Raw genomic sequence first — 17,974 nt, 5'->3', positions numbered from 1 at the left:
CAATACCAATGATGTGACCTTGGTTGTTGTCCCCAAACGTCACAGCACCTCCCTTCTTAGCTTCAAGGGTGAAAAATTGGTCTTTATCACCCGTCATGTGCCTTGAGCAGCCACTATCCAAATACCAGCAGTTCTTGTTGACCTTGGCTGCAAGACACTCCTACACAAGCAAATTATGTCATCTTAGGTACCCAAGTTTTCTTGGGTCCTTCATGGTTAGTCAAGTTGGTTCCTTTTGGAACCCATACCCTTTTAATTTTTCTTTTAGTTTTCCTTTTTCTATAGTCACATGCATTTGCTTTATGTCCTACTATTCCACAACAAAAGCAAGTTATTTTCTTAACTTTAGTTTCTCCAGCTTTAACAAAGAAATTACTAAGAAGTTTTTGTTTATTTCTTGGTTTATATCCTAAACCCGCTTTATTAAATACGGCTCGTTGATTATTAAGTATCATGTTTAACTTTTCAGAACTATATGTGAATTTTTCAACTAAGGGTTTGTATTTGTTTAGTTCTTCAGTTAATGTTTGATTTTCGACTTTTAGATCATTTAGTTCTTTTGTTAGATCCTTGTTTAAGACTTGTTTATGGTTTTTGAGATCTGAAAGTTCCTTAGTTAGTTTTTCATTATCTTTCGTTAAGGTGTTAGTCTTCTTAATTAAGAGTTGGTTGCTTGTCTTAAGTTCTAGATTTTCTTTGGTAAGATTATCTTTATCCTTAATTAATGAATCATGCTTATGAATATAAGTTTGGTTAGTTACTTTTAGTTCTCTGTTTTTAACATTTATATTCTTATACTCAATCATTAATTCATTGAACGCACCATAAAGTTCATCAAATGTAAAATCAGGATGCGTGTCGGAAGTTACCTCGTTTCCGTTGGCCATGAAACAGAAATTGGCCTTCTCTTCTTGTTCATCATCTGATGAGGAGGATGATGAGTCGGAGTCCGATAGGGTAGTGACAAGTGCCTTTTTCTTCTTGTACTTACTCCCCTTCTTCAGTAAGGGGCACTCTGCTCTTATGTGACCCGGCTTCTTGCACTCGTAACAACCAATCCCCTCATTTTCCCTTTCCTTACCTTTGTCCTTGCGGTAGGAATTTGAGGGGCCTCTCCTTTGATGATAGGACTTCTTGTGGTTGATGAATTTCTTGAACTTGCGCACAAGAAGAGCCTCACCACCATCTTCCTCATCTTCTTCTTCTTCGCTGCTGCTGCTGCAAGACAAGTCCTTGTTAGAAGAAGTAGATTTAAGGGCTATTACCTTTTTCTTATGGGAGGACTCTTCCTCGTTGTGTTGTTTCATGGTGAGCTCGTGCGTCATGAGGGATCCAAGAAGCTCCTCAAGTGGTAGCTTGTTCAAGTCCTTGGCTTCTTGAATTGCTGTCACTTTAGCTTCCCACGACCTCGGTAGACACCGAAGGATTTTCCTGACAAGCTCACTGTTAGTATAGTTCTTGCCAAGGCTTTTTAGGCCATTGACAATATCAGTAAACCTAGTGAACATGGATGTGATTGTTTCATTTGAATCCATTTTAAATAGTTCATATTTATGAACCAAGATGTTTATTTTGGATTCCTTGACTTGATTCGTGCCCTCATGGGTCACTTCAAGTCTGTCCCAAATTTCTTTTGCTGAATTACAAGTTGAAATCCTATTGAATTCATTACGGTCTAAGGCACAATAGAAGACATTCATTGCTTTAGAGTTTAATTGTGCCTTCCTCATGTCATGTTCATCCCAGTCCATTTCTAGTTTAGGTACCTTGACACCATCTACGTATATGGATGGGATGTATGGCCCATTTACTACAATGGACCACATCTCATAGTCTTGGTCTTGGATGAATATTCTCATCCTAGCCTTCCAATATGAGTAGTCGGATCCATTGAAGAAAGGGGGTCTTTGGGTGGACTGACCCTCAATGTGAGAAGATCCAAATGGGGTTGTCATTTTGATCTTTTAACTCTTGAGTGGAAGAGTTTTTGGCTCTGATACCACTTGTTGCCCAGATAGACAACCCAAGAGGAGGGGGTGAATTGGGTTTTAAAATAACTTGGCTAATTAAAACTTTGTGGATGGTTTATTAAAAACTATAACAAGTTATTTAATTAAAACTAAGTGCTGTGAGTAGTATGCAGGGAAGAAGATGAGAGACAATGCACTACAAACACAAAGTTTTATAGTGGTTCGGAGCTAACCCTTGCTCCTACGTCCACTCCCCAAGTCTCACTTGGGAATTTCACTATAACCTCCTTGGATTACAGCCGGTTGTTTTGCAAGCTCACAACCAAACTTGTTGTTTTACGAGCTCACAACGAACTCGGTCGGTTTTCCCAGGCTCACCGACTAGAACCAACCCCGATTGTTTTCCCGGGCTCACAATCAAACCCTTACACACGTTGGTTTTAACTTGGCTCACCAACCAACCTTAAACCCCTTGATTCAATCCCCCGATTGAATCAAGTAAATACAAGAGATAGAAGAAAACAGAAAATAGCTTCTCAAAAAGCAGATTTAAAACAATATAATCGTAAAGGAGTTAGAAGCCCTCAAACGCTTTTAAGCTGGTGAAGAGGTATGGCTTCTGGAACTCCATTCTCCTCTTGAAAGAGTGGTCGACTTGAATGCAGGAGGAGGAAGCTTTGATTGTTGGGAAGAAGTTGTTGGAGCAGTAAATGCAGATCTCCCCTTTTTCGTTTTAGAGCACTTGGAGAGCTTGAAAACTTGAATGCTTGGAGTGGAATATCTGTTCTCTGCCTTGCTACAGTCCTCTGTGGCTATTTAACCCAATCCCCACGGAAACTAGCCGTTACTCTGCTTTTTCTGGCCGTTCTGCACACTCTGCGCAGCCTGACAATATGACCGTTGGTGGGTTGGAGTCGACTCGCGCGATCAGGAGTCGACTCGGCTGTAGCGGGAGTCGACTCATGCTTTTCCCGAGTCGACTCGGCAACTGTTCCAATTTTGAATTAAAGTTGCCGTCACGACTAGGAGTCGACTCGTCTTGACCTGGAGTCGACTCGCCAACTTCTGGAGCTGACCTGGCAATTTTGGAGACGGCTCATCCACTGAAGTCCGTGGATCCAAATTTGAATTTTGTCCACTCGAGTCGACTCGACTGTCCTGAGAGTCGACTCGAATCTCAGAGCCCGAACTCTCGATTCTCTGTCTTTCGGCTCATCCAGTCTTGGAGTCGACTCAAACTTCCTTGGAGTCGACTCGGCTCTCAGTTTCCGAAAGTTGGTCTTCTGCCTTTTGATGTGAAGCTTGTCTTGGAGTCGACTCGAGCTGTCTGTGAGTCGACTCGAATCTCAGAGGCAGTAACATGGTCTTCTGTCTGTTGATGGTCGCTCAGTCTCGGAGTCGACTCGCGTACTGCGGGAGTCGACTCGAATCTCAGAGTCCATAAAACGCTCTCTGACTTTTTCTTTGTGTACCGCTGAGAGTCGACTCTCACCTTCTTTGGAGTCGACCTGCCAACCATCGGAGTCGACTCGCGTTCCACTGGAGTCGACTCAAATCTCAGACTCGAAAACTGCTCTCTGACTTTTCTGCCTGTGACTGCTTGGAGTCGACTCTTACTTCCTGGAGTCGACTCGGTGAACATTGGAGTCGACTCGCACACTTCAGGAGTCGACTCGTTGACAGGTTCTGAGATGAAGCTTTCTGTTCTTCTTTCTGTTCTCAGTCGGAGTCGACTCGTACTAATCTGGAGTCGACTCGAGCTCGTGCCAGTGAACTTGATACGCTTGGAGTCGACTCGTGATACTCGGGAGTCGACTCGAGTCTCAGACATTGGTTCATGCAGACTTCTTAACTTATCCAAAATACTATGAACCAAGTCTAGAGACACTTGGACAGGATTTTCACTGAAACACTCAATTGAATTCATTAGTAATCACAAGATATACTCAAATGCTTTGAGCTCATCAAAATCAAACGGGGTTTTAATCAATCACTCCACACCACTGCAATGTCGACGGCCACTGGAAGAGAAACTGTCCTTCATACCTCGAGAGCCTGAAGAACAAGAAAGGTGACACACCTTCAGAAGGTATAGACTTGCTCATAATTGAAACTAATCTAACGGTTTCTTCTACTTCTAGTTGGGTTATAGATTCTGGTTCTAGTGCTCATCTATGCACTACCATGCAGGGTCTAAAGGAAAGTAGAAGGCTGGCGAAGGTGCGGTAACCCTTCGGGTTGGCAACGGGGCAAAAGTTGCTGCTGTGGCTGTGGGCACCTACCATCTGCGACTACCGTCTGGTTTTAGTTTATTACTTAGAGACTGCTATTATGTACCTGCTGCTAGCAGAAATTTGATTTCTGTTTCATGTCTAGCACAGGAAGGTCATGTTTTTACTTTTGACAAAGACTGCTGTTCTATTTATTTCAGAAATAAAATAGTTGCACGTGGTTTTATGATTGACAGTCTCTATCATTTACATATGGATGTATCTGTGAATGTTACCGAGCAAGAAGTGAGTGCCAAAGGATCCAAAAGATCCAGAGATGAGATAAACCAAAAATATTTGTGGCACCTCAGACTTGGCCATATTGGAGAGGATAGGATGAACAAAATGGATAAAGATGGGCTTTTAGGCTCATTGACTTCCGAGTCATATCCAGTTTGCGAGTCCTGTCTTCAAGGAAAAATGGCTAGATTGCCCTTTGTAGGACAAGAGGAGAGGACCACTGAAATACTTACCCTAGTACATACAGATGTATGTGGCCCATTCGATGTGCTAGCCAGGGGATGTACATACAGATGTATGTGGCCCCTTACCTTCAACTTGGCTGTGTTTTTACCTTTTACAAGTGTGTTCTTATTAGTTTGAATCTTTCTTTGAATGCAAGAATAAGCTTTATGTCCACTTTTTCCACAATAAAAGCATGTAGGTTTTTCAGTTTTGACATCTTTTGCTTTTACAAAAAAGTTCTTTAGATATTTTTGTTGTTTGCTAGTTTTGTATCCTAATCCGGCTTTATTAAAAACAGCTCTTTGATTGGATAGAATAAGATTTAATTTTTCCGAGCTATGTGTAAATTTCTGCACAATTGGTTTGTACTTGTGTAGCTCATCTTTAAGGTCCAAATTTTTTTTAGCTAATTCTTCCTTATCATTTTTAAGGGATTCAACATTTTGTGCAAGTGAAGTATTACTATTGAGTAGGAATTTGACTTTTAGATTTAATTCCTTAATGAGTGTTTTTGCCGTTTCATTTTCAGTGCTAAGTTTTGAATTTTTATCCTTTAGGTCAATGATGCTATCATTTTCATAGCTCTCCTTTTCAATCAATAGGTTTTTAATATCATTCTTTAGTTTTTGATTGGAGGCCTTTAGTTCTTTATTTTTTACTCCTAACATACTACAATCATTCATGAGTTCTTGGAAAGCTTCATATAATTCTTCTAAAGTAAAATCTGTAGTTGAGCTTTGACATACCTCATCGTCGTCGAATGCCATGAAACACAAGTTGGCGGTCTCTTCCTTCTCTTCCTCGGAGGAGGATGTGTCACTATCATCCCAAGTTGCTTTCAACGCCTTCTTCTTCTTCTTTCCATAGTGCTTCTTCTGTTGAGGGCATTCGGAGCGGATGTGTCCCGGTCTCTTGCAATCATAACATATGATTGGGTCTCTTTCTTTTTCTTTTTCCTTTTCCCAATCATTTCTCCCTCCAAACTTCTTTCTTGGGAAGGTCTTCTTTCTTCTTATGAATTTTTTGAACTTCCTTACTATTAAGCCCAAGTCTTCATCTTCACTTTCTTCTTCACTTTCACTGCTTTCTTCTTCACAAACACTTGAAGTAGCCTTGAGGGCGATTGTCTTCTTCTTTGGCACATCTTCTTCATGTTGCTTCATTGTGAGCTCATGCGTCATCAATGAGCCCAATAGTTCTTCAAGTGCCAAGGTGTTGAGGTCTTTGGCTTCTACGATCGCCGTGACCTTCGCTTCCCAAACTTTTGGCAAGGACCTGAGAATTTTCCTCACAAGTTCTGAGTTAGTGTAAGATTTACCCAAATTCTTTAGACCATTTATTATATCAGTGAAGCGTGTGAACATGCATGAAATAGTTTCGTTGGGTTCCATCTTAAATAACTCATATTTGTGAACTAGTATGTTCATTTTAGACTCTTTGACTTGATTAGTACCCTCGTGGGTAACTTCGAGCCTATCCCATATTTCCTTGGCGGAACTACAGGTGGAGACTCTATTAAACTCATTTACATCTAGAGCACAAAACAATGAATTCATGGCTCTAGCATTGAGTTGAACCATCTTACTATCATTCTCATCCCAATCCTCCTCAGGTTTGGGAACCTGAACGCCATTAACTATGTGAGATGGTTCGTGTGGTCCTTTGATTATAACCCTCCACAAGGCATAATCTTGTGCTTGAATAAAAATTCTCATTCTAGTCTTCCAATAGAAATAATTTGTCCCATTGAAGAGTGGAGGTCTATTGGTAGCCTGCCCATCAGCAGGAACATTGTTGAAGGGTGTTGCCATCTTGATCTTTGGCAAAGACGGTTAGGTCTTCAAGAATACACAGAGCACCTGCTCTGATACCACTTGTTGCCCAGAGATGGTCACCCAAGAGGGGGGTGAATTGGGTGTTTTAAAACTTTTTGTCTAATTAAACAAAACACACAAGTGTATGTGCAAAAGTAAAATTAAGTTGTAAGCACAGTCAATCGCAAACGCAAAGGTTTATAGTGGTTCGGAGCTTCCACTGCTCCTACATCTACTCCCCAAATACCTTTGGGAATTTTCCACTATAATCAGCGATTACAGTCCGGTAGTTTTTCGAGTGAACTATCCAACTCGTTGTTTTACCCCGGGCTAACAACGAACCCTACAATCCCCCAATTTAACCTAGGCTTGGGACGCCTATCCCTTGTTCCAAGTCCCTTGACTGGAACAAGCACAATATTCAAGTGTTTTACAAGGATTTAAAAGCTTCTGTGAAAGCAAATAAAACAATGAAGAACAACAAAACCGGAAGAACCCTCTTTGCCGTTAAAAGCGTGGATGATGGTGGTTCTTCCGATGTGGATCACGTTGGCTTGAATGCGAGCTTTGATTGCCGAGTGGGAGTGAGTAGTTGAGCACGAAATCAGATGAAGAAGACTTGAATGCTCTTGATTTCTCCTCTTGAAAGCACCAACTCCCTTGAAAAACTTTCTCTTTCTCCTCTCTTGAATGATCTTATGTTTGGTTGGTGAGAAGTTGTTTAAAGGCACTTAAAAGCTCCTTTTTATACTCCTACAAGCAATAGATCCGTTAGACACAAAAATATAGCCGTTTGAATTTCAAACAAACCTGCAAAAGTGTGTCAGTCGCGTCCCAGGCATTCTGGAGACGTCTCCGCTTGAACGAGAGACGTCTCGGCTGTATAAAAAATCTTTTGACGATGTTGGAGTCGACTCGGCGCTTTCTGGGGACGACTCCGAAGAAGAACAGCTCGATTTCTTGTTTTTCTGTTTTTCTGAGAGAGTCGGCTCGGCACTTTCTGGGGACGTCTCGGGATGTTTGTGCTTTATGCGTGGGGACGACTCCGCAACGTCGGGGACGACTCCGACATTTTCTCAACGAAAAAACAAGTCCTCTGGAATACCTGAGAGAGTCGACTCCGCGTCCTTCGGAGATGACTCGCGCGCATCCCTTGAAATCGGCCTTTCTGCCGTCTCTGAGAGAGTCGACTCCGGAAAGCCGGAAGTCGACTCCGACCCTGCGAGATGCCTCGGCAGGTGCCGGGGACGTCTCCAGACGTGCCAGTTTCTCCTCTACGTGCCAGAGACGTCTCTGGAACAAACCGGAGACGTCTCGGCTGCCCCTGATCCGTTTTCTTCATCTCAAAAAATCTTCAATAAATCCTCAAAAAATATGGGAACATGCCTTGACAATTCTTAACAATATTCTTAGTTAAACACCTGAAATGCTCAAATAAATTGTGAATATAAAGGGAATTATACTCTAGTGTTTTGTATTCATCAAAATCCATTAGGGGGTCAACAAGGTTAGATTCATCCAAATAAACAATGAAATGCATTTATACAAATATACTGAGAGTAACAGACTTATAAATGAAGTATCGAATTAACTTGTAACATACTCTTGATTATTGCTTGTTAATCATCAAAATAACACTATCATCCTCAATCTCCCCCTTTTTGATGATTACAAAATATAGAGTATGAGCCTATTGATACTTATCTTAAAATCAGTTTTAAAAGGGCTCAAGTTGCTGAATTTCAGCTTTTCAAATATGAGAGTGAAGTCTCCCCCTATTTCATCCAAATATTTTCCAATTTGACTTTTTGAATTGCTCACCCTTTCTTTTATATTTCATTAAAGATGAAACTTCAAAAATTTGAGATAATGCATGAGTTTCAGATTATGTATCGAGGTGTGAAAGGTATGTGCCAAATTCTGAAATTCAATAGAAATTTTAGATTTGATCATTTTCATTGTTACAAATTGCTCCCCCTTAAATGTATATGCTTTCCCATTATAATTTTCAATTTGTTTTACAACTTATTTCTCTTTTCTTACACAACTTATTTCTCTTTCTTTACTTCTCCCCCTTTTTGTTATCATCAAAAAGGTGCATGGGAAAAGATACAATAAATAACAAACATTTAAACTTCATTGATCAAAATAGGAACATTTTAGTATAATAATGCCAAAAACAAAAGCAAATACAATGTTCCTCAATCAAGGTTCAAAATACATGATCAACACAAAATACATATGAGAACTAGATACCTATCCTAGGCTCTAAACAGAAATACTAATATCAGCCTAGGGAGTATCTAATGGCTGTGATCTAGTCCTCATCCTCCTAGTATAAGTGGCGAGGGGAGGTCGAGCCTGATGAGACTGAGTCTGGCGTGGAGCACGGTGAGCTGGATGACTCTGTGCCGAAATCTCTGACTCAGCAGCCTGTGGCACAGATGGTCCATGAGTCTCTCTCTCTCCGTAGAGCTCCTATCTGCTCTCTCAGATCACTGATCTCAGCAGACATGATATCTAGTCGGCTCGTCAGCCCATCAGTGATAGTCCTCGCCTGAGCTGACATAAGCTCAGTCATCCTCTCCAGAACGCATCTGTGTCTCCCGCAGGAACAGATGACGATGGTCCAGCCTCTGAAGGTGCAGTAGGATGATCCATATGCTCCTCATCCTCAGGGATAGGGTCTCCAATATCTGGTGCATCACCCTGAATCCCTGCTCCAGTACGAACCCACTGCCCGTTCACTTTCTCATAGCCCATGCGAATAAGTGATCGTGCAGTGTATGTATCAGTATGAAGCAGATACCTGGAGATCTCCCCCTCGACAGATATGTCGTGCTGTCGGAAGATCAAGGTGAGTATCATACCATAAGGCAGAGATACTCTGGAGTTGCAGATCACCTTTCTCATTTGCCTCAGTATCATGGCCGGGAGATTCAAGGGAATACCCTGAATAATATGCTCCATCACTACTAGATCTCGCTATGTAATGAGATCAAATCTCCCGCTCTTCGGAAATAGAATCCTATCAATGATGTTGTGCAACAACCTCATCTCTGCAGAAAGAGAGCTCGCTATAACCTGCTCCGAGAAGTCGAAGTCTTCATTCTCAAGAATTAACTGCAGGGCTCTCAACTTGTTTTCTGGCTTTTCTGGAGTTGCTCCTTCGCAGGGGAGATGAAGCAACTCACTCAAACTCTCTTCGAAAACTCGAACCCTAACTCCTCGAACTTCCGATATGAGCCCTCCCATCCCAGTTTTGAGGAAGGCATAGAACTCCCGGACTAGTCCTGGGTATATCACCACATCTAGGGAGCAGAGATACTCCCATCCTTGCCTTCGGATCCATTCCCCCAAACGGAACCCTTCTTGATCCAAGAACTCGGAATGGATCCTTCTCCCCGTTGTAACCGGTCTCCCCGCAAACTTTGCAAGTTGTACTGAAGGGGAGGGAGGAGGAGGTGGCTCTACACGTGTCTCACCTTGTGGAGACACTGTAGATGGCTCCGTAGCTTCTCTTTCCGCACGTTGGATCCGTGAGACTCTCCCGGATCGCTTGGCTACGGCTCTTTTGGGTCCCATTTCTCCAAGATTTTGAAGTAATCTACTGTTTGGAGATGATTGGAGGAGATTGGAGAGTGGGGAATAGGATTTTCAGAAGAGGACAAAGGATAAACAGTGCCCTAGATAGCTCACGGGTCCCCCTTTTAACAGTGGGGTCCCGACGTTGGGTCGACTCAAGAATTTTCTTGGGTCGACTCAACGTTGGGTCGACCCTATTCTGGGTTGGGTCGACCCAAGTTCAGAAATTTTTCCTTTCTCTTCCTTTTCGCTTCTAAAAATTTTTCTTGCTTCCAATCCTTACAAATTCTTTCTGGGACAATGATACATGAGTAAGGAATCTATAGATGACAAGTTTGACTCATGTTTCATGGGTTTTTAGAAATGGGAGGAATGTATCATGAGACTGCTTGCTCCCTTTTATATCTCTTCAATAAAAAGGATCACATATGCCTAATTCCCTCCTTAGCGTGCAGAATCTATCTTCACTCAAGGGTTTTGTGAATATGTCAGCTAATTGTTTTTCAGTGCATATATGCTCAATACATATGTTTCCAGCGTTCGTCATCTCCAAGTTTTTCTTCCCAGCATCTTCCAACCGTCCGTGGCAGCATGCAACCAAATCGTCCCAGGAGCCGAAGAGTCCCAAACCGTCCGCGTTCAAGCCATCAGCTCAAATCACCTCCGCATTCCACGTTCCCCATCCGTTCGGTTCATCCCAGCAGCGTTCCAGCTTCTGCGATCTCCCCTGCGATCTCCCAAAGTCCCTTCGACACATCACATCTCCAAGCGATCGTGGCATCCGATCATTTTATCTTCTTCCAGCTGTTACCAGTAGGATCCATCCGCGAGGAGTCTTCCCGTATTCACAACTCCCTCCACCCCGCGTCTCAGCCGCGTTTCATCCAGCCTCTTCAACATGCTATAAGATGGCAGCCGAACGAGCAAAAGAGGATCCATCCAAGTGTTAGCAGCTCTTCTCTTCCAAATTCCCGAACAGCCGTTTGGCTTCCCATTCTCCCCTGCTTCGGAACGAAGCATCCCAAATCTTTGTGGCATCGGGAGGAGGACGGAGCAAAGGGGAGGAGGGACTGAAGCCAAACATCCACATCTCCTCTTCTAATCATTCATCCGGTGGAGGCAGGAGGAAGACAGGCGATCCGGAAGAAGAGAGGAAGCCAGGGAACCATCGGAAGAGAAAAGAAAAAAGAAAAGAAAGAAAATAGAGCACTCTGTTTTCTTAAGAGAAGGAAAAAAAAGGGATTTATGCTTTATTTTATTTATTCTATGCTAATCCCTTTTATAAAAATGTTTGCATCTCATATGGATAGCTAAATCTCTTTTAACTAAGGCATTAGGATTCAGCGTAGCACTTCATCATGCTTTTCTTAAAATCACCTATTATCTCAGTTAGATCTGAGTAAAGACCTAACCGGAAAGTGGAGCGGTGAAAATACCAATTAATCGTTAATAAAATAGATTTAGTTTTATGGGCAGCATTACAGTAATTCTATTTTAAACTACAGGAATTTCTAAGCATCTGTTATACCCGGGGGAAATAAGAAATAAAAAAATATATATAAGTTTGAAATAATTTTTATAAATTTACTGCACCATAAATCAAATCAAAAATATTAAAATCCCATTCATGATTTTAAGAAAAGCATGATGAAGTGCTAGGCTGAATCCTAATGCCTTAGTTATATTTTTGTCAATCCGAATATTATTTAGCCTTTAGTTTTTGTTCACTGTCAAATCCCTGTGGATTCGATCTCGGACTCACCGAGAATATTACTTTGCTACACCCTATACTTGGGGTATTCTACATTTAATTTCTCTTTTTAAAAAAGAGCGAGATTAAAGACTTAGCAAGTTTTTGGCTGTTGCCCAAGGTGACAAGCCAAGGGGGGGGGGGTGAATTGGTTTCTCTTACTTTTAACTATCTTACTTATATTAATTGATGAGTTAGTGGAATTAAAACAAATCACAATACAAACAACAAGAAGTATAGTGGTTCGGTGCTCTCCTAAGCACCTACGTCCACTCCCCAAGCGACCCCTTGGAAATTCACTATAATCCCGCGGATTACAGTTGGATTGTTTTCCGGGCTCACAATCCAAAAACCTTTACACTTTGGTTTTTCGGGTTCACCAAAAACCTATGTTGGTTTTACGGGCTCACCAACGAACCTATGTTGGTTTTCCGGGCTCACCAACGAACCTTTACAATTGGTTTTACGGGTTCACCAATCAACCTATACCGTTGGTTTTGCGGGCTAACCAACTAACCTTTACAAGGAGTTTAATAACCAAAGTAAGAAGATTTAAGCTCCTAGATGAGCAAATATAACAATATAATCTACAAAGAAGAGTTTAGAGAATAGTTATCGCTTGATGTGACTTCTCTCTTCTTTGTCAAGGATGCTTCACTCTTCAAGGGTGGATGGAGCTCTTAATGACTCTTTGAATCTGCTCAACCACTTTCTTTTGACTCTTGAATGAAGCACTTGGATGAAGAAGATTAAGGCACTTTATCTTTTTTGTGTACTCTTTGATATTTTGCAAAAGGATGTTCTCTCTGATGAATAGTGCCACTTTAAATAGTTTTCTTCATCCATTGGACAAGCCCCAATGGTTAGAATTCAAAAACTAGCCGTTACTCACTGTTGGAAGGACAAAAAGTACTTCTGCAGAACTAGCCGTTATGCTTCTGCCCGTGTTTGGGTCGGCTCAACCTGTCCTTGGGTCGACCCAACTTTCACTTGGGTCGACTCAACCTTTCCTTGGGTCGACCCTCTCAGAACCACAGAAACTTGCAATTCAGCCTTCCTTCACTTGGGTCGACTCAACATTTCTTTGGGTCGACTCAAGGTTCAGTTGGGTCGACTCAACTTCCACTTGGGTCGACCCTCTCAGGGTTTCCAGAGAACCTTTTCTGTCATGTATTCTGTCATTGCCTTTGGGTCGACCCTCTCAGTGTTTGGGTCGACTCAAGCTTGGGTCGACTCAACTTCCTCTTGGGTCGACCCTCTCTGTGTTTCCAGAGAACTGTTTTCTTGAGTCTTTGAGAGGCTTGAGGTTTGGGTCGACTCATGCTTTCCTTGGGTCGACCCAACTACTGTTCATCCGTGCCATTTTTGCAGAAGTGTACCAGATGCTTTCTTGATGTGCCGGGGTCGACCCAATCATCCTTGGGGTCGACTCAATCCACACTTTGCTGCAACTCAAGGTTAGATTCATCCAAATAAACAATAAAATGCATTTATACAAATATACTGAGAGTAACAGACTTATAAATGAAGTATCGAATTAAGTTGTAACATACTCTTGATTATTGCTTGTTAATCATCAAAATAACACTATCATCCTCATTGGCGCTGTTGCCGGGGATTTGCACCGTGCGAACGAGAACAAAGCTGCAAATTTCAATCTATCATTTCTGGTTCTTCAATCTTTCTTTATTTTTTTAACACGGCTGAAATTTCAAATCTTTTCAGATTCAAGGACGACACAAAGCGGAACTAGTAATGAGGAAGATCAAGATCAAATTTTTGGATTTCCGGAGTGAACGAACTCCGGCCGTGAGTATTTAAATTAATTTTTCTATTTTGTTCATACTAGTCCTATTTTAATAATTCCTAGATTAGAATTTTACTCTTGTTAAAAAAAATTTATTAATTAAAATAATAATAAAATAAATAAACATAAAAATAATAAAAATTTAGCTAGTTTGCTTGATCAACTATTCAAATGCAATTTAATGTCATGACATAAAATGTTAAAAATCTTCTTGATTGTTGCATATAGTATAAAGCATTTGCATAAAATAATCTAAGGGTTGAACCCATTAAAAAGATAAGGTCGGGATTTCATCACTCGACCTTAGCCCAAAAATTATCCCAGTGCATAAATATCCTAAACCTAATTAAAATCAACTAAATTTTTACTGTATTAGGGTGTTTGTTTTACTGTATTAGGGTGTTTGTTTAAAAATAAAATAAAATAAAAGTATATGCTATTGTGAGAGAGAGATAAAACGAATAGATTATTTCGAGCTGAATTAAGAGATAAAAATTTAATTGTTCAAAATTCAAATAATCAAATGGAAGATAATAATAGTAATCAGGAAGATAATGAATTTCAAAATGATTTACCTATTAGAACGCTTCGTGATTATCTACAACCCACTTGGACCAGTACCCCATCCTGTATGGTTATTCCTACTGCTGCGGGAGCTTTTGACATGAAACCAGGAATAATCCAATTACTCCCAAAGTTTCACGGACTTGACTCTGAAAGTCCCTATTTGCACCTGAAAGAATTTGATGAAGTGTGTTCAACACTTCATTTCAATGATGTCACTGAAGAGGTAGTTAAGCTTAAGTTATTTCCTTTTTCTTTAAAGAAAAAAGCTAAGTCATGGTTACACTCCTCAAGGCCTAGGACCATAGCTACCTGGCAAGAAATGACAAGAGAATTTTTAAAGAAATTCTTTCCAACACATAAAACAAACACACTTAGAAGAAATATCATGAACTTTGCACAAAAAGATGGAGAAACATTTTTTCAGTGTTGGAAAAGATTTAAGGACCTTTTGCTTGCTTGCCCACATCATGGATATGAAATTTGGAGGGTCATTAGTTTCTTTTATGATGGTTTGTCCTCCAATATGAGACAATTTGTAGAAATGATGTGTAACGGTGAATTCATGAGTAAGGAACCAAATGAAGCCTAGGATTATTTTGATCTTTTAGCAGAAAATGCACAAGCTTGGGATACAACAGATAAAAATGAAAAATCTAAAATAGCACCTAATGCAAAAGGAGGAATTTATCTTATTAAAGATGATAATGATGTCAATGTAAAAATTGCTAATCTGACTAGGAAGGTTGAAGCCATGGAATTAAGCAAGGCTAATATAGGAAAAGCACAAACTATTGTTGAAAGTATATGTGGAATTTGCGAGAGTAATGCACATGTGACCAAGGATTGTCCTACAATCCCTGCTTTTCAAGAAGTGTTGCATGATCAAGCAAATTTCACCAATACTTATAAAAGACCATTTCCAGAAACATATAATCCTAATTGGCGAAACCATCCTAACTTTAGTTGGAGACATGGACCCACTGCCAATGAATCTCAAGAAAATTCTGTTCCTACTCCTTATGTGCCACCACATAGGAATCCCTTGAAGATGCTTTGCAAACCTTCATGCAAGGGCAGACTCAAATAAATCAGAATACAATGCAGTCACTCCAAGAGCTTAAAAATTCTGTAGGTAGAATTGAGGTTCAACTTAATGTTAGGAAAAAAGGGACATTTCTAGCCCAACCTTAATCTAACCCAAAGGGTCAACATGAGGTCCATGAAGCAAGTTCATCCCAACCAAAATTTGAACAAGTTAAGTCTGTCACAACCCTTCGTAGCGGAAAAATAATTAACAAAGAAATTCCGACAAAAGATGACAAACCTGAAAAATCTATTGAAAAGAAGGATGAAGATGATAATGAACAAGATGATCCAATACCCCATCACAAGATAGTTGCTCCATTCCCTCAGCGCTTGCTTGCAGCTAAAAAGGGAATACCTAACCAAGAAATTCTGGAAATCTTTAAACAAGTAAAGATTAATATTCCTTTATTAGATGCCATTAAGCAGATCCCATCTTATGCCAAATTTTTAAAAGATCTTTGTACCATAAAGCGAAAGCTTTACGTACAAAAAAAAGCTTTTCTAACTGAACAGGGGAGTGCTATTCTCAAACACAACACCCCACCTAAGTATAAAGATCCTGGTTGTCCTACCATATCTTGCATCATAGGAAACTTCAGGATACAACGAGCTCTTCTTGATTTAGGTGCAAGTGTTAACTTACTGCCCTATTCAGTTTATGAACAGTTAGGACTTGGTGAACTAAAACCCACCAAGGTTACTCTCCAACTTGCCGATCGATCTATAAAGATACCAAGAGGAGTAGTCGAGGATGTACTTGTCCAAATTGATAAATTCTATTTTCTAGTTGACTTCATAGTATTAGATACCCAGCCTGTCATGAATTGTACCACTCCAATACCTGTCATTTTAGGCCGCCCATTTCTAGCTACTTCCAATGTTTTGATCAACTGTCGAAATGGAATAATGAAAATGTCATTCGGGAATATGACTATAGATTTTAATATATTTAACATTTGCAAACAACCTGATAATGACAATGAAAATGATGAAATTCATGGAGTTAATCTGATCGACTCCATTGTAGAAGATGCTCTTGTCCCATCTCTTTCTTCTGATTCTTTAGAAACATGCCTAACTCATTTCGGAAATACAGATATAAACCAAAACTTTAGAGAAATCAGTGCCATATTAGATTCAGCTCCTTTGTTGGATACGGATAGATGGAAATCTCGTTTCGAAGAGTTACCCCCATGCAACAATAGTCCTTTACCATCTAGTGTTCAAGCACCTAAACTTGAGCTAAAACCTTTGCCATCTGAGCTCAAGTACGCATACCTTGGTCAAGAAGAGACTTTTTCTGTGATCATATCATCCCAACTTGAACAAAGTCAAGAATTAAAATTGTTAGAAATTCTCAAGGAACATAAGGAAGCAATAGGATGGACAGTTGCTGATATCAAGGGAATTAGTCCCTCAATTTGCACTCATAGAATCCACCTAGAAGCTGATGCCAAACCTTCTCATCAACCTCAACGTCGATTGAACCCAAACATGAAGGATGTGGTTAGGGCAGAAGTTCTGAATCTTCTGGATGCGGGAATGATCTACCCAATTTTAGATAGTAAATGTGCAAGTCCAACCCAAGTAGTTCCAAAAAAATCTGGTGTTACTGTCGTCAAAAATGCCAACAATGAATTAGTAGGAAAGTGGTCCCTACTAGTTGGCGTGTATGCATTGACTATAGAAAACTTAATTCTGTCACTAGGAAGGATCACTTTCCTCTACCTTTTATTGATCAAATCGTAGAAAGGTTGGCAGGCCATAAATTTTATTGCTTTCTAGATGGCTATTCAGGTTACAACCAAATTGCAATTGATCTTGAAGATCAGGAAAAGACCATTTTTACATGTCCTTTTGGCACATTTGCTTACAAGAGAATGCCATTTGAATTATGTAATGCTCCTGCAACCTTCCAAAGATGCATGTTCAGTATTTTCTCTGACATGGTTGAGCGCTTTTTGGAAGTCTTCATGGATGATTTTTCAATTTTTGGCTCTTCTTTTGAAAACTGTGTGGACCATTTAAGGCTAGTCTTAATTCGGTGTGAGGAGAAGAATCTAATCTTAAACTAGGAGAAGTGCCATTTCATGGTAACTAGGGGAATTGTTCTCGGGCATGTCATTTCATCTGAAGGAATTGAAGTAGACAAGGCTAAAATTGACTTAATTGCTAACTTACCCAACCCAAAAACTATCAAAGATATACGCTCATTTTTGGGTCATGCAGGATTTTATAGGAGATTCATTAAAAATTTTAGCTCAATATCTAAACCCTTATGTAATCTCCTTCAAAAGGAAACCCAATTTGTGTGGTCTGAAGAATGTCAAAAAGCTTTTAATAAACTTAAAAGCTTGCTGACCTCTGCTTCCATCATGCAACCACTAGACTGGTCGCTTCCTTTTGAAATCATGTGTGATGTTAGTGATTATGCAGTTGGGGTAGTTTTAGGGCAAAGAAAGGAAAGGAAGTCTTATGTTATCTACTATGCAAGTAAGACTTTAAATAGTGCACAAAAGAATTACATCACTACGGAAAAGGAACTACTCGTCGTAGTATTTGCCCTAGATAAATTTAGGTCTTACTTGATTGGATCCAAAATCATTATCTACACTGACCACGCTGCCCTTAAGTACCTTCTTTCAAAAAAGGATGCTAAG

The 17,974-nt window shown here is 40.3% G+C and overlaps 1 non-coding gene across 1 annotated transcript; it reads right to left on the bottom strand.

Moving 5' to 3' along the window:
• Positions 1–14,595: 14,595 nt before the first annotated feature.
• LOC120108875 lies at positions 14,596–14,702 on the bottom strand. The gene has a single exon (XR_005510024.1). It is a non-coding gene; the product is annotated as a small nucleolar RNA R71 (small nucleolar RNA).
• Positions 14,703–17,974: the final 3,272 nt, after the last annotated feature.

The sequence above is a fragment of the Phoenix dactylifera genome, unplaced genomic scaffold (genome assembly GCF_009389715.1).
Source record: "Phoenix dactylifera cultivar Barhee BC4 unplaced genomic scaffold, palm_55x_up_171113_PBpolish2nd_filt_p 001609F, whole genome shotgun sequence".
In the NCBI taxonomy this organism is placed as follows: Eukaryota; Viridiplantae; Streptophyta; class Magnoliopsida; order Arecales; family Arecaceae; genus Phoenix; species Phoenix dactylifera.
This window is presented reverse-complemented; position numbering and strand designations above follow the sequence as displayed.